The sequence below is a fragment of the Polypterus senegalus genome, chromosome 5 (genome assembly GCF_016835505.1).
Source record: "Polypterus senegalus isolate Bchr_013 chromosome 5, ASM1683550v1, whole genome shotgun sequence".
Taxonomy (NCBI): Eukaryota; Metazoa; Chordata; class Cladistia; order Polypteriformes; family Polypteridae; genus Polypterus; species Polypterus senegalus.
The window spans coordinates 102,015,664-102,032,112 of record NC_053158.1 but is presented as its reverse complement, the minus strand read 5'-3'; the positions used below and the strand labels follow the sequence as shown (position 1 = coordinate 102,032,112).

At 42.4% G+C, this 16,449-nt stretch overlaps 1 protein-coding gene across 3 annotated transcripts in view; it reads right to left on the bottom strand.

Annotated features, from left to right (window-relative positions):
* Nucleotides 1–16,449, bottom strand: part of LOC120529404 (calcium/calmodulin-dependent 3',5'-cyclic nucleotide phosphodiesterase 1C-like) — a 697,603-nt gene that overhangs the window by 363,075 nt on the left and 318,079 nt on the right. The gene's annotated exons all lie outside the window — the stretch shown is intronic.

Here is a 16,449-nt window from a genome sequence, read left to right as displayed (position 1 = left end):
TGACACGCCTCTGCAACATCGCATGGACATCGGGACAGTGCCTCTGGATTGGCAGACCGGGGTGGTGGTCCCCTCTTTAAAAGGGGACGGAGGGTGTGTTCCAACTATAGAGGGATCACACTCCTCAGCCTCCCTGGAAAAGTCTATTCGGGGTTCTGGAGAGGAGGGTCCGTCGGATAGTCAACCTCGGATTCAGGAGGAACAGTGTGGTTTTCCCCTGGTCGCGAACAGTGGACCAGCTCTTCACCCTTAGCAGAGTCCTGGAGGGTGCATGGGAGTTTGCCCGACCGGTCTACATGTGTTTTGTGGACTTGGAAAAGGCATTCGACCGTGTCCCTCGGGAATCCTGTGGGGGTGCTCGGGAGTATGGGGTACGGACCCCTGATAAGAGCTGTTCGGTCTCTGTACAACCGGTGTCAGAGCTTGGTCCGCATTGCCGCAGTAAGTCGAGCCCGTTTCCAGTGAGAGTTGGACTCCGCCAGGGCTGCCCTTTGTCACCGATTCTGTTCATAACTTTTATGGACAGAATTTCTAGGCGCAACCAGGGTGTTGAAGGGGTCGGTTTGGTGGACTCAGGATTGGGTCACTGCTTTTGCAGATGATGTTGTCCTGTTTGCTTCATCAGGCCGTGATCTTCAGCTCTCTCTGGATCGGTTCGCAGCTGAGTGTGAAGCGGCTGGGAGTGAGAATCAGCACCTCCAAATCCGAGCATGGTCTTCAGCCGGAAAAGGGTGGAGTGCCCTCTCAGGGTTGGAGGAGAGATCCTGCCCCAAGTGGAGGAGTTCAAGTATCTCGGGGTCTTGTTCACGAGTGAGGGAAGAATGGAGCGTGAGATCGACAGGCGGATCGGTGCGGCATCCGCAGTGATGTGGGCTCTGCATCGGTCTGTCGTGGTGAAAAAGGAGCTGAGCCGTAAGGCAAAGCTCTCAATTTACCAGTCGATCTACGCTCCTACCCTCACCTATGGTCATGAGCTATGGGTAGTGACCGAAAGAACGAGATCGCGAATACAAGCGGCTGAAATGAGTTTCCTCCGCAGGGTGTCTGGGCTTTCCCTTAAAGATAGGGTGAGAAGCTCAGTCATCCGGGAGGGGCTCAGAGTAGAGCCGCTGCTCCTCCGCATCGAGAGGAGTCAGATGAGGTGGCTCGGGCATCTGATCAGGATGCCTCCTGGACGCCTCCCTGGTGAGGTGTTCCGGGCACGTCCAACCGGGAGGAGGCCCCGGGGAAGACCCAGGACACGCTGGAGGGACTATGTCTCCCGGCTGGCCTGGGAACATCTTGGGATTCTCCCGGAAGAGCTGGAAGAAGTGGCCAGGGAGAGGGAAGTCTGGGCCTCTCTGCTTAAGCTGCTACCCCCGCGACCCGACCTCGGATAAGTGGAAGAGGATGGATGGATGGATGGATGGATGGATGGATGACTGATGCCTTTATGCAACATGACTTATAGCATTTCAGATACAATTGGTTGTATTTTGTTTTTTGTTTTTCTAATTGGAGTACAAGCAGATGAAGAAACTTGCTCATGGTCACACAGTGTAAGTAGCAGGATTTGGGCCCACAACGTACGGATCTGAAGTTCTATGTCCTAATCCTTAATCAGTACATTAAACTGCCTGCTAATAAGATTAGCCTTTGGGAGAAAACCTACAAATATTGTGTACAGAAAAATACTTAGTTACATAGTACTTCTGATACACCAACAACCCATTGTCTTATAAAATATCTGGGACAAAGCTGGGTAGCACAGCTAGTTCTAAATATAACAACATCTGTTTAGATAGCAAATTTTTGAATAAAAAGTGTTGCTCAAATTGTGTTACAAGATGTGTACACAGAGTTAATTGATGCCATGTTAGGGTACATTAAGATGTGTCCATGAATGGCCTGTCTAGGGATGCTTCCTATTTTTTTGAAGGTGATGCTCCTGGAATAGGCTGTGATCCTCCATGACCCTAAATTGTGGTTTTAAGAATGTTAAACTTTATATAATTCTGTCTAATACTTTTAATATTTTAACAAATCTTTTCTTAAAAACAAAACAACTGATTTAATAAATTATGTTATAGTTTTTTACGTAATTTAGTAAATCAGTTGTTTTGTCCCATAAACATTGCATGTTTAATATATTTCTGTGAGTCGACCTAACCTTTAGTCAACTTAACATATCAAATTATGATAAGAAGAGAATGAGCAAAAATTTGTGAAAATTATAGCTGAACTAATACAAACAGAAAAATGTTGTTGCTGCTTCACTGGACTTAAGTAGATGAGATCTGGTCTCTGACTACCAGTAGAGTCAGCTTGCTTACTTCACCATCAGATCAGATGACAGCAGCGCTGCATTCAGGAAATACACTGTCATTCTTTCAATCACCTTCCAAATGCTTTCTTTCTTTCTCTCTCTAGCATTACCTTAATGCCATTTGAGTTGTTACCCCACTTGACTCCCTTCACCCATGTTTAAGCTCAGTGGGCCAATAATAATAAAAAGTTTATTTATGTAGCACCTTATCATAGATTTACATGCAACTCAAGGTGCTTTCAACAGATTAATTAACAAAAACAAAAATATACTTTGATTATTATCTTTAGTTGATACTATGCTCATTTCTAAAAAAATGTAACTATACTAAATACAAAATCAACCAGGTATTGCTAAGCAAAATTGAACCACTAAAGTGCAAACCAAACTCTTATCAAAAAGCTCATCTAATGGCTGTTTTTGGGGAAATTGTACCTACAAGTTCTGGAATGATTTCTGAAAGTATTTAGTCCATCTTTTTAGCATTTATTGGCCTTAGTTATCTTCCATACAGATCCCATAATTTCAGTTAAACATCACATATTAGCCAGAAGAAGTTCTCCAGGACCTGTCATGTCTTAGGAGTAAGTACTTCCAGAACTCCATTTAACCCAACAGAGCATACCACCACATATTTACTCATTGTAAGGTTTACTAATACTTCTGAAACCAAATACAGATGATAAATGAACAAAGAGTATGTAAAGAACAAATGTAGCCACCTTTTCAAATAAATGTCAGCATTTAATGTTGTATCTAATTTTGTCTCAATGTGAGCATTTATTTGCTACTTTAAAAACAATGACATTGTTAGAACTCTGGTCTGATGGTTTCCTGCTCTTATTGTGGTGTCTTGTAGTCCTGTCAGAATTGAAAGGTGAAGCTAAACCAAAGGAATATTATCAAGATTGTGGGCATGTTTTACATTTTTAAGCATAGATGTGCAACCTTTACTGCTGTGGTCCGGACGTGGGAGGACGTGAGGAGGGCTTGTGCCTCCTCCAGACCGCGAGGGGGTGTCCGTCCTGGTTCTGTTGGGAGCCACGGGTCGAGGGCATGGAAGCCCTACCCTGTAGGGGCCCGTGGTCACCACCAGGCGGCGCCCCAGGGCCTAATTATCCCGGGAACCCGGCACTTCCGCCACACCAGGAAGTGCCGGGGGGAAGACTTTATGTGGCGCCCGGAGAGCTGCCAGGAAGGCAGCCGACACTTCCGCCACGCTGGGGCGTGGCCAAGGAACAGATGGCGGAAGCACCTGGGGCTCATCCGGGGCATTATAAAAGGGGCCGCCTCCCTCCAGTGAATGGTGGAAGTCGGGAGGCAGAAGGACTGAGCTTGTCGAAGGACTGGAGGCGGCCAGGAAGGCACAAGGACTGTGGGCCCTGGACTTGGGGGAATCAGTGCAAGAGGCACTGGGGCGTGTGAGTGCACGAGACGTTTTATACTGTACATAGTGTAAATAAACAGTGTGTTGGGAGCAAAAATGTTGTCCGTCTGTCTGTGCCGGGGCCAGCGTTCACACTGCAAAAAAGTGACTGGAAAGACTAACACCAATCCACTCAATTGTTTGTCTCTTCACACTAATACCTACAAAATACTACACACAAATGCTTGCTGCCAGATCTGTTAAGAGATGAATTAAGAATTTTAACATTCTCAATCCAGTTTAAATCAAATTCCAAATTCCAGGGGCCAGAGCCCATGTCAGCAGCTCTAGATCAGGGGCTGGTCCATCACAGGGCTCATTCATACTCACACCAGTAAATCACCTGTTAATCTAACCAGAATGTCTTGCGGGATGTCAGAGGAAAACCCATACAGATAATACAGTAGAGACAAAGCGCAAATTTCACACAGATAATGACTGGGATTCAAACACTAGAAAATGGAACCATGAGGAACGAGGGCATTGCATTGCAAATATAATATTTCATATTTTAACTCTGTACCTAAATAAAATAAGTACTATGTACCAGCAATGCTGATTTCTAATTTTTAATGTACACTCACCTAAAGGATTATAAGGAACACCATACTAATACGGTGTTTGACCCCCTTTCACCTTCAGAACTGCCTTAATTCTACGTGGCATTGATACAACAAGGTTTTGAAAGCATTCTTTAGAAATGTTGGCCCATATTGATAGGATAGCATCTTGCAGTTGATGGAGACTTGTGGGATGCACATCCAGGGCACGAAGCTCCCGTTCCACCCCATCCCAAAGATGCTCTATTGGGTTGAGATCTGGTGACTGTGGGGGCCATTTTAGTACAGTGAACTCATTGTCATGTTCAAGAAACCAATTTGAAATGATTCGAGCTTTGTGACATGGTGCATTATCCTGCTGGAAGTAGCCATCAGAGGATGGGTACATGGTGGTCATTAAGGGATGAACATGGTCAGAAACAATGCTCAGGTAGCCCGTGGCATTTAAATGATGCCCAATTGGCACTAAGGGGCCTAAAGTGTGCCAAGAAAACATCCCCCACACCATTACACCACCACCAGCAGCCTGCACAGTGGTAACAAGGCATGATGGATCCATGTTCTCATTCTGTTTACGCCAAATTCTGACTCTACCATTTGAATGTCTCAACAGAAATTGAGACTCATCAGACCAGGCAACATTTTTCCAGTCTTCAACTGTCCAATTTTGGTGAGTTTGTGCAAATTGTAGCCTCTTTTTCCTATTTGTAGTGGAGATGAGTGGTACCCAGTGGGGTCTTCTGCTGTTGTAGCCCATCCGCCTCAAGGTTGTGCGTGTTGTGGCTTCACAAATGCTTTGCTGCTTACCTCGGTTGTAATGAGTGGTTATTTCAGTCAAAGTTGCTCTTCTATCAGCTTGAATTAGTCGGCCCATTCTCCTCTGACCTCTAGCATCAACAAGGCATTTTCTCCCACAGGACTGCCGCATACTGGATGTTTTTCCCTTTTCACACCATTCTTTGTAAACCCTAGAAATGGTTGTGCATGAAAATCCCAGTAACTGAGCAGATTGTGAAATACTCAGACCGGCCCGTCTGACACCAGCAACCATGCAAGCTCAAAATTGCTTAAATCACCTTTCTTTCCCATTCTGACATTCAGTTTGGAGTTCAGTAGATTGTCTTGACCAGGACCACACCCCTAAATGCATTGACGCAACTGCCATGTGATTGGTTGATTAGGTAATTGCATTAAAGAGAAATTGAACAGGTGTTTCTAATAATCCTTTAGGTGAGTGTATATTGATCAGTTGATAGTGGATCCAAATATAAAAGATTCTATTTCTTCCTGCTTTTTCACTCCAAGTGATTAAAGATTCACTAGTACAAATTGAGGGGCATCTTTCTGTTTTTGTTTTTTCTCCCCTTTTGTGAATAAGCACCTCTTTAACTTTACCACTGAAGTGGTGTGATTCAGTGGAACAGGAGTGCGAACAGTGGCAGGAAGAAACGGAGTAATACATTTATCATTAAGAACTATGTTTAGCATAGTTGCCCACACTGTATTATTAAGGAACCAATGATGATGTGAGAATATAAACAAAATAATGCTCATTTGCCAAAAACTTTGTTCCTTTGCCATACTAAAATTATATGAAAACTAGAAGCTTTTATTTGCAGTAACAAACCATGTGCAGACAGTATTGTGGAATGGATAAGGAACTGGACTTTAAGTCTAAGGGCTGTTGGTTCATTTTGTGCCTCTGACCCACGGTGCAACCCTGAGCATGTCCGTCAACTGTGTTCTTAATGGGTAAAAACAAGACTCGAGCAGGCAATTTTTACAGTAGGCTGACCTTGCAAGTAAAAGGTTTAAGCCAAAATGTCTAATGAAACCATTTACAATAAATTAATTGTTTTTAATAATAATCGTAATACATTTTATTTCAAGGCACCTTTCTAAACACCCAAGGACACTGTATAAATAATAAAATCATAAAACCAACAAAGGGTGGCACGGTGCTTCAGTGGTAGTGCTGCTGCCTCGCAGTAAGGAGACATGGGTTCGCTCCCCCGGTCCTCCGTGTGTGGAGTTAGCATGTTCTCCCTGTGTCTGCGTGGGTTTCCTTTGGGTGATCCGGTTTCCTCCCACGGTCCAAAGACATGCAGGTTAGGTGCATTGGTGATCCTAAATTGTCCCTAGTGTGTGCTTGGTGGGTGTGTGTGTGCCCTGTGGTGGGCTGGCAGGATTTGTTCCTGCCTTGCGCCCTGTGCTGGCTGGGATTGGCTCCAGCAGACCCCCGTGACCCTGTGTTTAGGATATAGCGGGTTAGACAATGATTGACTGACTGACTAAAACCAACAAAAACATGTATACATAAACATATACATATACCTATGGAAGTGAAAATACAGCAATAAGAATACAACCTAAGGTCATGTAGTGTAAGATAATCTAAATACATAAGTCTTAAGACGAGATTTGAAAATAGGTAGTGTGGCATCCGGCCGGGACGCCCAGGAGGACCAGAGGAGGGCTTGTGCCTCCTCCAGACCGTGAGGGGGCATCCGCCCAGGTTATGTTGGGGGCCTTGGGTAAAGGGCTTGGAAGCCCAGCCCTGTAGGGACCCATGGCCACCGCCAGGCGGCGCCCCGGTGCCTCGATATCCCTGGAGCCCAGCACTTTCGTCACACCAGGAAGTGCTGGGGGGAAGACGACAGGGGACACCCGGACGGCTTCCGGGTGCGCAGCCAGCACTTCTGCCACACTGGGGCGTGTCTGCGGAGGAGTGCCAGGAAGCAGCTGGAGCCCATCCAGGTTCCTATTTAAGGGGGCCGCCTCCCTCCAGTCGATGACAAGAGTCGGGTGGAAGAGTGGCAACGTCTGGAAAAGGGAGGAGGTGGTAAGAAGAAAAGAGAGAGAGATAGAGAGGAAAAAGAGAAGAAGAAAGAGAAGGCATTGGAATGGCCTGGACTGAGGGGTATTGGGGATTAGTGAGCTGAATTGTAAAGAAGGATGAAAAATAAACGTGTGTTTGTGGGTGACATTAACGTGTCTGCCTGTCTGTGTCCGGGGCAAGGTTCACAGTAGGGAATCTGTATCCCATAATGTTTTGTGCTAGTTAGTTCAAGAGATGAGGAGCACTACGACTAAATGCGCTGAAACCCATAGTGATCAGGAGTGCAGGAAGGGTGATGAGAAGACCAGAAGTAGAGGACCTAAGAGTGCTGTTAGATGTGTAAATATGTACGAGGGTCAGAGAGGTATAATGAAGCAAGGTTATTAGGTGCTTTGTTATTTGATCTTTGTTTTATTCCACAATAAAATTAAATTTATTTTATTAAATTAAAAGTGGATTCCAAAAGCAAAATAAAGCTGCAAAGAAAGGCTCAAATACACAGGAAGTTTTTAAAATAAAAACATCAAAACAAGAAATACAATCCAGATTGAGCAAACCAAATCTTCAATCCAAAACCAGAAAGCAAAGCAAAGTATACATATAGTATCACAGGGATTCAAACAAAAAAAGGTCAAAAGGCAGCAAGACTTGGAGGGAAAAATGGAGAAAGATTGATTAGAATATTAGAACAATCTAGACAAGATCAAGCCATTCAAAGCTCACTTGTCCAATCCGTTTTATAGAACTGAGGACAGTCCCTAACGTACAGCACCAATTTCATTTTTACACTATGCCCTTGATAATTCTGCCTCCTGGATAACTGGTTTGCACCCTTGACCTTAACTGAATTTAGATTGAAATTCCCTTAACTATGTCACCTTAAAATAGTCTGCAAAATATGTTCAAAATTATATATCCTTTATTTTCCTTTGTCACATTTGTATGTTGCACAAAGTCTGTTCAGAATTCTCCAGACATTCAATTTTAAAGATCATTTCATCAGTATTGCCAATTTATTTATTTCAGCATTTTTGATTTTGTTTTGATGATATCAAACATTATGAAGACCTTTAAACTGTTCTCACACAAACAGATTTCACCAGGGGACTATGTTTCGCATTAGAATGCAGTGCTTTAAACCACTGTGCCGAAGGAAATCCCATCAATTTAATGGCCTCACACTGAGTGATGATGTATCTGCCCACTATCTCTTCTTTTTTCAGACAAGGTTAGCCCCACAGCAACCTAAATATTTTCTCCAGACAAAGTGGTAAAAGTTGGTCTGTAATCACCAGCCCTTTCTTTTAACAATTGATTTCTGCTATTACATTAAAAAGGACGTGATTGTGAGTGTCTTTTTTACCCAAGCTAAGTACTTTTGAGAGGGAAAACATACAGACCTCTCACTCCAATGCCTAGTGATTAAATGACTAAGAACGTATCAACCCTTGGGTGATTGATGAATGGAGGCATATTGCCCCTTTAATGGAAACTTCAGCAAGGATGAATGCCTGAAAGGTGTGGTCAAAATCAAACTTCTTACCAGTGACATAGCTCTGCTTCTGTCTCACCTTCATTCTTTGAACCAGGGCTAAAATCAATATTGAAACACTTTCCAGAGTTACAAATAGTTTTGAAAAACACTTGTGTGACAAAAACGAATTTGAAAACGTACACTACAAATATATCTTTGGTTTAATTGTGAATTACAATTATTGTGGTAGAGCAGGGAAGGGTGCTTAGACCACAGATTCAGGACCATCTTCCATTTGCATTTTGTATGTCTACTCTGTCTAATTTCTCCTGAGGACTTCTAACTGACACTCAAAAATGTTCAGTTAAATTACTGCATTGAGGAGTGTGTGCTTTGGAATGTACTAACATCTCATCTTTAACTTGTTGCTGCTTTGCAAGCATTGCTAAAGAATAACTACAACCTCCCTGCAGCTCTGAGTACAAACAATCTGGTGTGGAAAATCAGTTCCTTAATAGCTTAATTATCTCAAATGTTTTATAAATGTAATGGTGGAGTAGACATCCCAGCAGATAAAGAAGCCAGAAAAAAAAACAAATACCACAATGTTGCTTTGTCTAAGTCAACGGCAAGTTCAATGAATGTGTACCACAAAGCACACAAAGAAAAAGTATTTATAATAGATAAAAGGTATTAAAAACTATTAGGGAGCCAAGTCAGTCATACATACCGTATATTATGACCTTGATTCAATGATATTAATGCTCAGTGCTCTTAATTATTTAATAACATGTGTTTAGCTAACATAATGTTTCAGATTAATGTCTTTTTATGAGAAGCAGTTTTCCAAACAGACTTCAAGAAGAAGCTGCACTACTGTAAATACAATATACATCTATATATGTAGATCCTGTTATACTTTTCAGTCTGAGGATCCACATAAGAAATTCATTACCATACTCCAAACCAAGAAGGGGATTGTTACCACAATGAGAGTGGAGTCATACAAAGACAAATAACAATGGCCATATAATAAACAACAGTAAATGTTTTTGCTTCCATTCAGGTATATTTCTCAAATGAATATTACTAAAAGAAAAAGTGGAAAGCAAACATAAAAACAAAACAACAATAACTATTATTCAAAACAGGGAGTGGATTACTGAGGTATATAATTTCCAATGTAAAAGTTTAGTGCAAGCATCAGGAAAGCTAACAGAAATAAACTCTTAACAACAAATGTACAACAAAGGAAAGTATGAATGGTCACGTTACTTTATCATTATGATGCTGCATGGATAAGGAACAAAGCAGTCAAAAAATAGTCGACACAGTTTATTTACCTTGTCTTAAATAACAATGTTTTAAACAAATACGTTTTTTTTCAAATGAGCTCTACCATTAACAATAAATTGTTCTCAGCGTATCTTTTTATTTAACAGTTCCATAAACAAAGTAATACATGGTGAGTCATGCAGCTAAATTATCTCTTTAAAGAAATGTAAGGATTTTTTTCTTGAATTTGGCAAACAGGCCAGCCAAAAATATTTAATGTTACTGACTGACTATGTGCTGAATGCAGGGGGCTCCACTCTTTTGCCTGTCTCACTCTTTGATACTTTCTAGTATTCTCACAATTTTAAATGGTCCAACAAACACTCACTTCACACTACCAGTACACTGAAATTTATAGAACCAATTTAAAATAGTCTGTGGTGGGCTTGCGCCCTGCCTGGGGTTTGTTTCCTGCCTTGCATCCTGTGTTGGCTGGGATTGGCTCCAGCAGACCCCCATGATCCTGTAGTTAGGATATAGCGGGTTGGATAATGAATGAATGGATTTAAAATAGTGTGACAAGAAGGAATTCTTTATCACTAAGGCACATTAAAGTTAATAAAGTCCTTCTTTGCAACCAAAGTTACACATTTAGATTCAATGTACTCCATCATACCAAACATGCAGTGAGGCACTGGTCACTTGTCATGGCCACTAAAACTACATTTAGCATACAGTACTCCCACAGCAGTATATGTACACCCCACCCTATTGCTTCAACCCCTACAACATCCTGAAAAATGTTAAAACACGTCCGTGTGCGCCACTTGTTATTATAATTTTGACATTTCAAACTGGTGTTGCTGTCTCTTAGCCCCATAACCTTGTCTGTATTGTTCCCACCTCCTCTGACCTTTCTTATTGATTCCTTTGCTATCAGTCATCCTAGTTTGATTGTTTCATAGGTTCAAAGAGATCTGGTGGTGTCATGGAGACTATTATATTTTATTTAATACCACAGAAGTGAAATTTCTCTGTGATGCGTCAACAATTTGTTTTAAAGGCTAAGTCTCACATCACATTCTACCACAATTAATAGTGTACCAAATCGAGGGAGGTCTATGAACGCTCACATGAAATTATTTTGGCACCCCATCATAAATATGTCACCAACCTACAGTTTATGAAACACTGCTATAATTGACTGAAAAGCAACTGACATGCCTGTAACACAAAAGAACTGGTTATTTAGGCTAATAAATCTACCAGTCCTATTTGTCTAGTTTCTCTCAAAATAACTTTAAACCAACTACTATGTACAACATTACATTCCATTTGTCTATAGATCTCTGCGTGAAGAAAAACTTTCTAACATTTGTGCAAAATCTATCTATAATTAGCAAGTTTACATCTGTGTCCTTGTGTTCTTGTAAGGTTTGTACCTTTCCATATAAACCACAAAAACTCCTCAAATTGCACAAACACATGCGCATGGGGGACAGTTTAGAGACTCAGATACTGTAATTTGTCAGCCAGACTGGGGGTTGGCACTCTCACTTGATCCTCTCTCCTCTTATCCCTCTGCTGCCCAGTCAAAGACCTTGACGCTTAATGATACCACCCTTGATTCACCCACTGTTGACATCGCTTCCGGCCAACCCTGATGACATCATTTCTGCTACCCAGAATTCCCCTTCCTGCCACATCAGTTCCTGTTCCGGCTGTTCTGATTCCTTCTCTTCTTCCTACCCACCATATTTATAGAACAGTCTCAATCTGTTAGTTAGTTCAATTGTGAATTCCGCCTGTAAAATGTGTTTTCTTTGCTCTGCTATTTCTTCAGTATACGTTTTGGCCATCCCCAAATTTTTTTCGGTCTGCTGCCTTTTATTTGATCACACTGTATGCATCTATACTAATTTGGAAATATGATCTACTGTGAATTAATTTCTTGTTTTACACAGGATCTTGCAGATATCTAACATTTTCATAAGTACATTTCCTTTTGAAAGACCTTTAATTTTACATAAATACACATTAAAAATGTCAAAACAAAACTTTGGTCTATTATCATACGCCTTCAATATTAATTTAATACTTGAATGTTTGCTGGATACCTATGAACTTACTAACATTTTCATAACTGAATGTATATTTCTGGTAGTGCATTGTGGAAAAATAAAAATCAGTTATTGATCAAATCTGGTGTGCGTGACAAGGGCCACGAGAAGTCTGTCTTGCGACAAGTGCAGCTTCTGTTTTCTGTAACGAACAAGAAGTTACAAGTGCCCAACTGATGACCTTTAAAATTGTGTAACTACTGATCCAAACAAAATTATTGTAAAGATGTAATGTCTTGAAATTCTTGTGCAACTAAAGTCATAAGGTCAAATTTTGCGCTTAGCATTATAAAAGATTTAGGACACCGACACCTGGGCAGATGAAGGGCAGGTGTCCTAGGACTGTGCTTCTCTGTCATTCTTACCTTTGCCTGGTGTGTATTAATAAAATATTTTTTACTAACTTTAATTATATCTCTCTGTCTTCAGTCACAAGAAATGACACTAGAGAAAAAGTGTCCACAGTTTTCTGGCGCCCAACGTGGGGCAGGAGACGGCCGGCTGACTCCTCGAGCGGGACGATCTCAGCGATCTGTCTTCTTGAAGCAGACTGCCGCTACAGTGTACACCGGCAGCAGAGTAAGCAGCTCCGATAAAAGTTAGGACTGCCCTGTCCTGAGACGACTCCTGCGTGAGGAGTCCCCGGTCTCCTTCTGGTACAACCACGGTGACTGAGAAGGATTTTCCTGACAGAGCTGACTAACACCCAGGCTGGGGTAAGTAACCCGGAGGTTTCCGTAAAAAGATAAGCTGGGGGCGGGCTTGCTGTAGAGTATAAACAGTGCCCGGGAATAGTAAATGGAAAAGAAATACCTTGTTTTAGGTCACTCCTGTTGGGAAAGATAGTATAGAACACTATCCTCTGGGAATTAAAAGGGGGATTTAGGACGGGATCCGGTGCGTGGCACACCCATAAACCCGGACAAATCTATTGGACAGAGGATAGAGCATAGAATAGAAGAATAACAGGTTAAAAAAAACAAGGGGAGTAATAAAAAGTACGTACTAGAAATAAATATTTGCTTTCACCGTGCACTGTGACAGTAACGTAGGAAATAGTGTAGTATACTTCCCCTGGGAATATTAAAGGGAACGTTGGGGCGGGTGAGTGGCACACTCAGCATTCCAATAGTTCATCGGACAGGGGACGAGTAGGACAAGGATAGAAAGATAAATCTGGCACAGGGCTCGGGGGGGAAAAGCAAAGGAAAAAATGGGAATACATAACAGCAAGCCTGCCAACCGGCGCCCCGGGGTTCAAGTCTTTTATGCTGGAAGGATTGTTTTCGGAGGATCAGCAGACGCCGCACAAAAAAGGGTCACCTAGAAAGTTAATAGAGAAAAACACAGGATTGGATTTTAAAAGGGCATGTAAAAAATGGAATAAGCAGAGCGGTGGACATTAGAAGGGACAGAAGACGCAAGTGAAATTCAGGAAATTAGAAAAATATTATGTAGAAATGCACAAGGGTGTTGTATGTAGAAGTGTATGAGGATGTTGTAATAGAGGTATGTGTTATGTATGACAGATGGGAGTTGGTTATTAAAGATTGTAATTTAAAGGCAGTACAGAAATGAATTATTGGCTGCAGAAAGTTAGAACTAGAAAAAAAAAAAGACCCGTTATATCCCACACTTGTTCCTCCACCACCTCCAGCGCCCACCGCACCAGAATTAAAAGATGATCCCTTGGGGTCTGGTTTCTTTGAAGAATATCATTATGATCCCTCATTACACACTGATCCGGGAATGACAAAAGTAACGTAATGGGTTCGGCAGGTGGGTTTCACGATCCTAGAACCTCCATTTCACAACGCACTAGAAGTCAAACCCTATTCCTTCAGCCCCCTAATCAAAACACCACCTTTCAATCCCCCTTAAAGTCCCCCCAAACCCACAGGCCCCTTATTGGAATGCCCCCTGATTGAGATCCCAGAACCCCCCCGACATGATTCAATGCAACCTGCAGGAGCTAATAACCCCACTACTGTAATGATACATCGTAACTGAGACATTCAAGAGCTGAAGGACGTTGTGTCCGAATTGCCTGATCCCAAAGTCATCGGTGTGTTTAAAAAATTCATAGAACAATTACAGCAGCTGTATGATATGTATAAGCCTAATGCCGCAGAATGGACTCAGGTGCTGTGGAGAAAGCTTGGCACCACATGGGAGACTGTCAATCATGGACAGCATAACGGAAACCCGTGGCAGTGGAACGAGGCGTTGCCTCGGGGCCGGGATGAAGGTCCCTTTATTACGCAATGGGAACATGTTAAAATAATATTAAGGACAAGTATAAGAAAGGCAGAGACTGGTCTCTTATCTCGGCTGCCAAACAGAAAAAAAAGAGACAGTAGATGAATGGGCACACTGAATTTAAGAGTTAATGGCAACACACTCCGGCCTTGAAAATCCAGACAACCGAACTAAAACTGCAGTTCCTCTTTTGTTTCCGGACTTAGAAGCGACATTCAAAACAAGGTATCCTGTATTAGATGAGAGGCTGCCGCGTTTGAGGAAGTAAAACGTCACGCAGCGCATGCTGAACAACAGAGCAAGCAGAAAGAGTCAGACACCCAGACAAAGCTGATTGCAGCACAAATGAACTATTACACTGGTGGGGCCACTCCCGGCAGAAGTCGTGGACGTGGAGGATTTTTCCGGGGACAAGGGTGTGGACGGGGACAAGGTAGCGGATATATGTTACCTAATCCAAGTGGATCATCCACTCAGCTGCCTCCCCTCCAGATCCAAACGCTACACCATATGCTTGTTACGGGTGTGGTGAAATGGGACACTTCTGCCGCAATTGCCCTCACAAGTGCCCACCCCCTCCTCCACCACCTGAACAATTTGATGTTTCATGGACATAGGAATCCGCAGGGATCCCCAGCCCTTCTCTTCAACTACCTTTGCTCACCCATAATTCAGAGACTGATCCATTATTGACTTTGCTGGCTGGTGAATGGCACTGAAACTGTTTTCCTCGTGGACACAGGAGCCACGCTCAGCCCTTTCGCTGAAGGAGGTCCCTGCCTCAAGAGATTCTTCGAGTTCAGCTGCATTCCAGTGATTCCACTTTAACACACTGATTTCTTTTAAATCAGCTCTGTCCAGTTAACCTCTTAGGAAGGGATCTCATGACAAAACTTTCTCTCTCCATTTCAATGAAATGTTTCCCCACACACCATCCTTCTTAAAGCCCTTCACTCATTTCCCTCCTGCTTGTTTCCCAATCTCCAAGCCCCTGACACCCTATTGCACTGCCCAATATTTCCCTATAGAAGTAGACACCCCCTGGCTAGAATCTTTTCTTTCATCAGGTACCTGCCCGAAACCCTTCACATCCCCTGCATTTTCATTTCCCCACAAAAGCTGCTGCATTTGTACATCTTACATATTCACAGAATATTTTTACCTCATATTTCTTTAGCTAAATCAAGCACTGTCCATTGGGTGGAAATCGGATCATGGGTAGAACAATGTCTTAATAGAACAGACTGGGTACATGTTGCTTCAGGTGTTTTGATACCTCAGACCATTTAATAACTAAAGTTGTGCTTCAAACTGATTTTTTAGTACATCGTACATTATGCTGCACTTCCCTTTCTGCGTTGTCATTGCAAACTACTTCCCTTCTTGGCTCTTAGCGCTTCCTGACTCTTTGTGGTCTCAGGGTAAAAATGATTATGGAAGGATAGCCCATTGTGAGCCTCTGGTGATCTACCCTAAATCTTCTTTCCGTCCGCACGTGCCCAGTATCCTCTGTCTCCTGAAGCAGAGGCTGGCATCTCCGCCGTACATTCCGATCTTGTGAAGCGTGCGATTATTCCAATTAAATATTCTCCAGTTAATTCTCCCATTTTACCTGTAAAAAAGGCTGACGGTTCATGGCGTTTTGTTCAAGACTTACGACAAGTGAATGCTGCAATCTTTCCTAGAGCTCCTATTGTACCTAATCCTTCCACTATTCTTTCTGCAATCCCTCCCTCTGCTCGTTATTTTTCAGTAATTGATTTAGCCAATGCTTTTTCTCTATCCCCGTACACCCTGACTCGCAATTCTGGTTTGCTTTTACTTTTCAAAGCCGCCGTTGGACATGGACTGTCATGCCTCAGGGATATACTGAAGCCCCTTGTGTGTATGGACAAGCGCTTGCTCAAAATTTAGAAGGGTTCTGGCCAGACCGAGGTAGTACATTAATACAGTATGTAGATGATATTATGTTATGCAGTGCTACTGAAGAAGATTGTGCAAGACACTAAAAACTACTGCAGTTTCTGGGGGACAATGGACATAAAGTTTCAAAGGCTAAATTGCAATTAATTCAAACAACTGTACAATATTTAGGTCATGACATCACAAATGGAATAAGAGCTCTCTCTAGCGATCGCATTAACACCATTCAAAATCTTCCCAGACCTGTCACAAAACAACAGGTTATGTC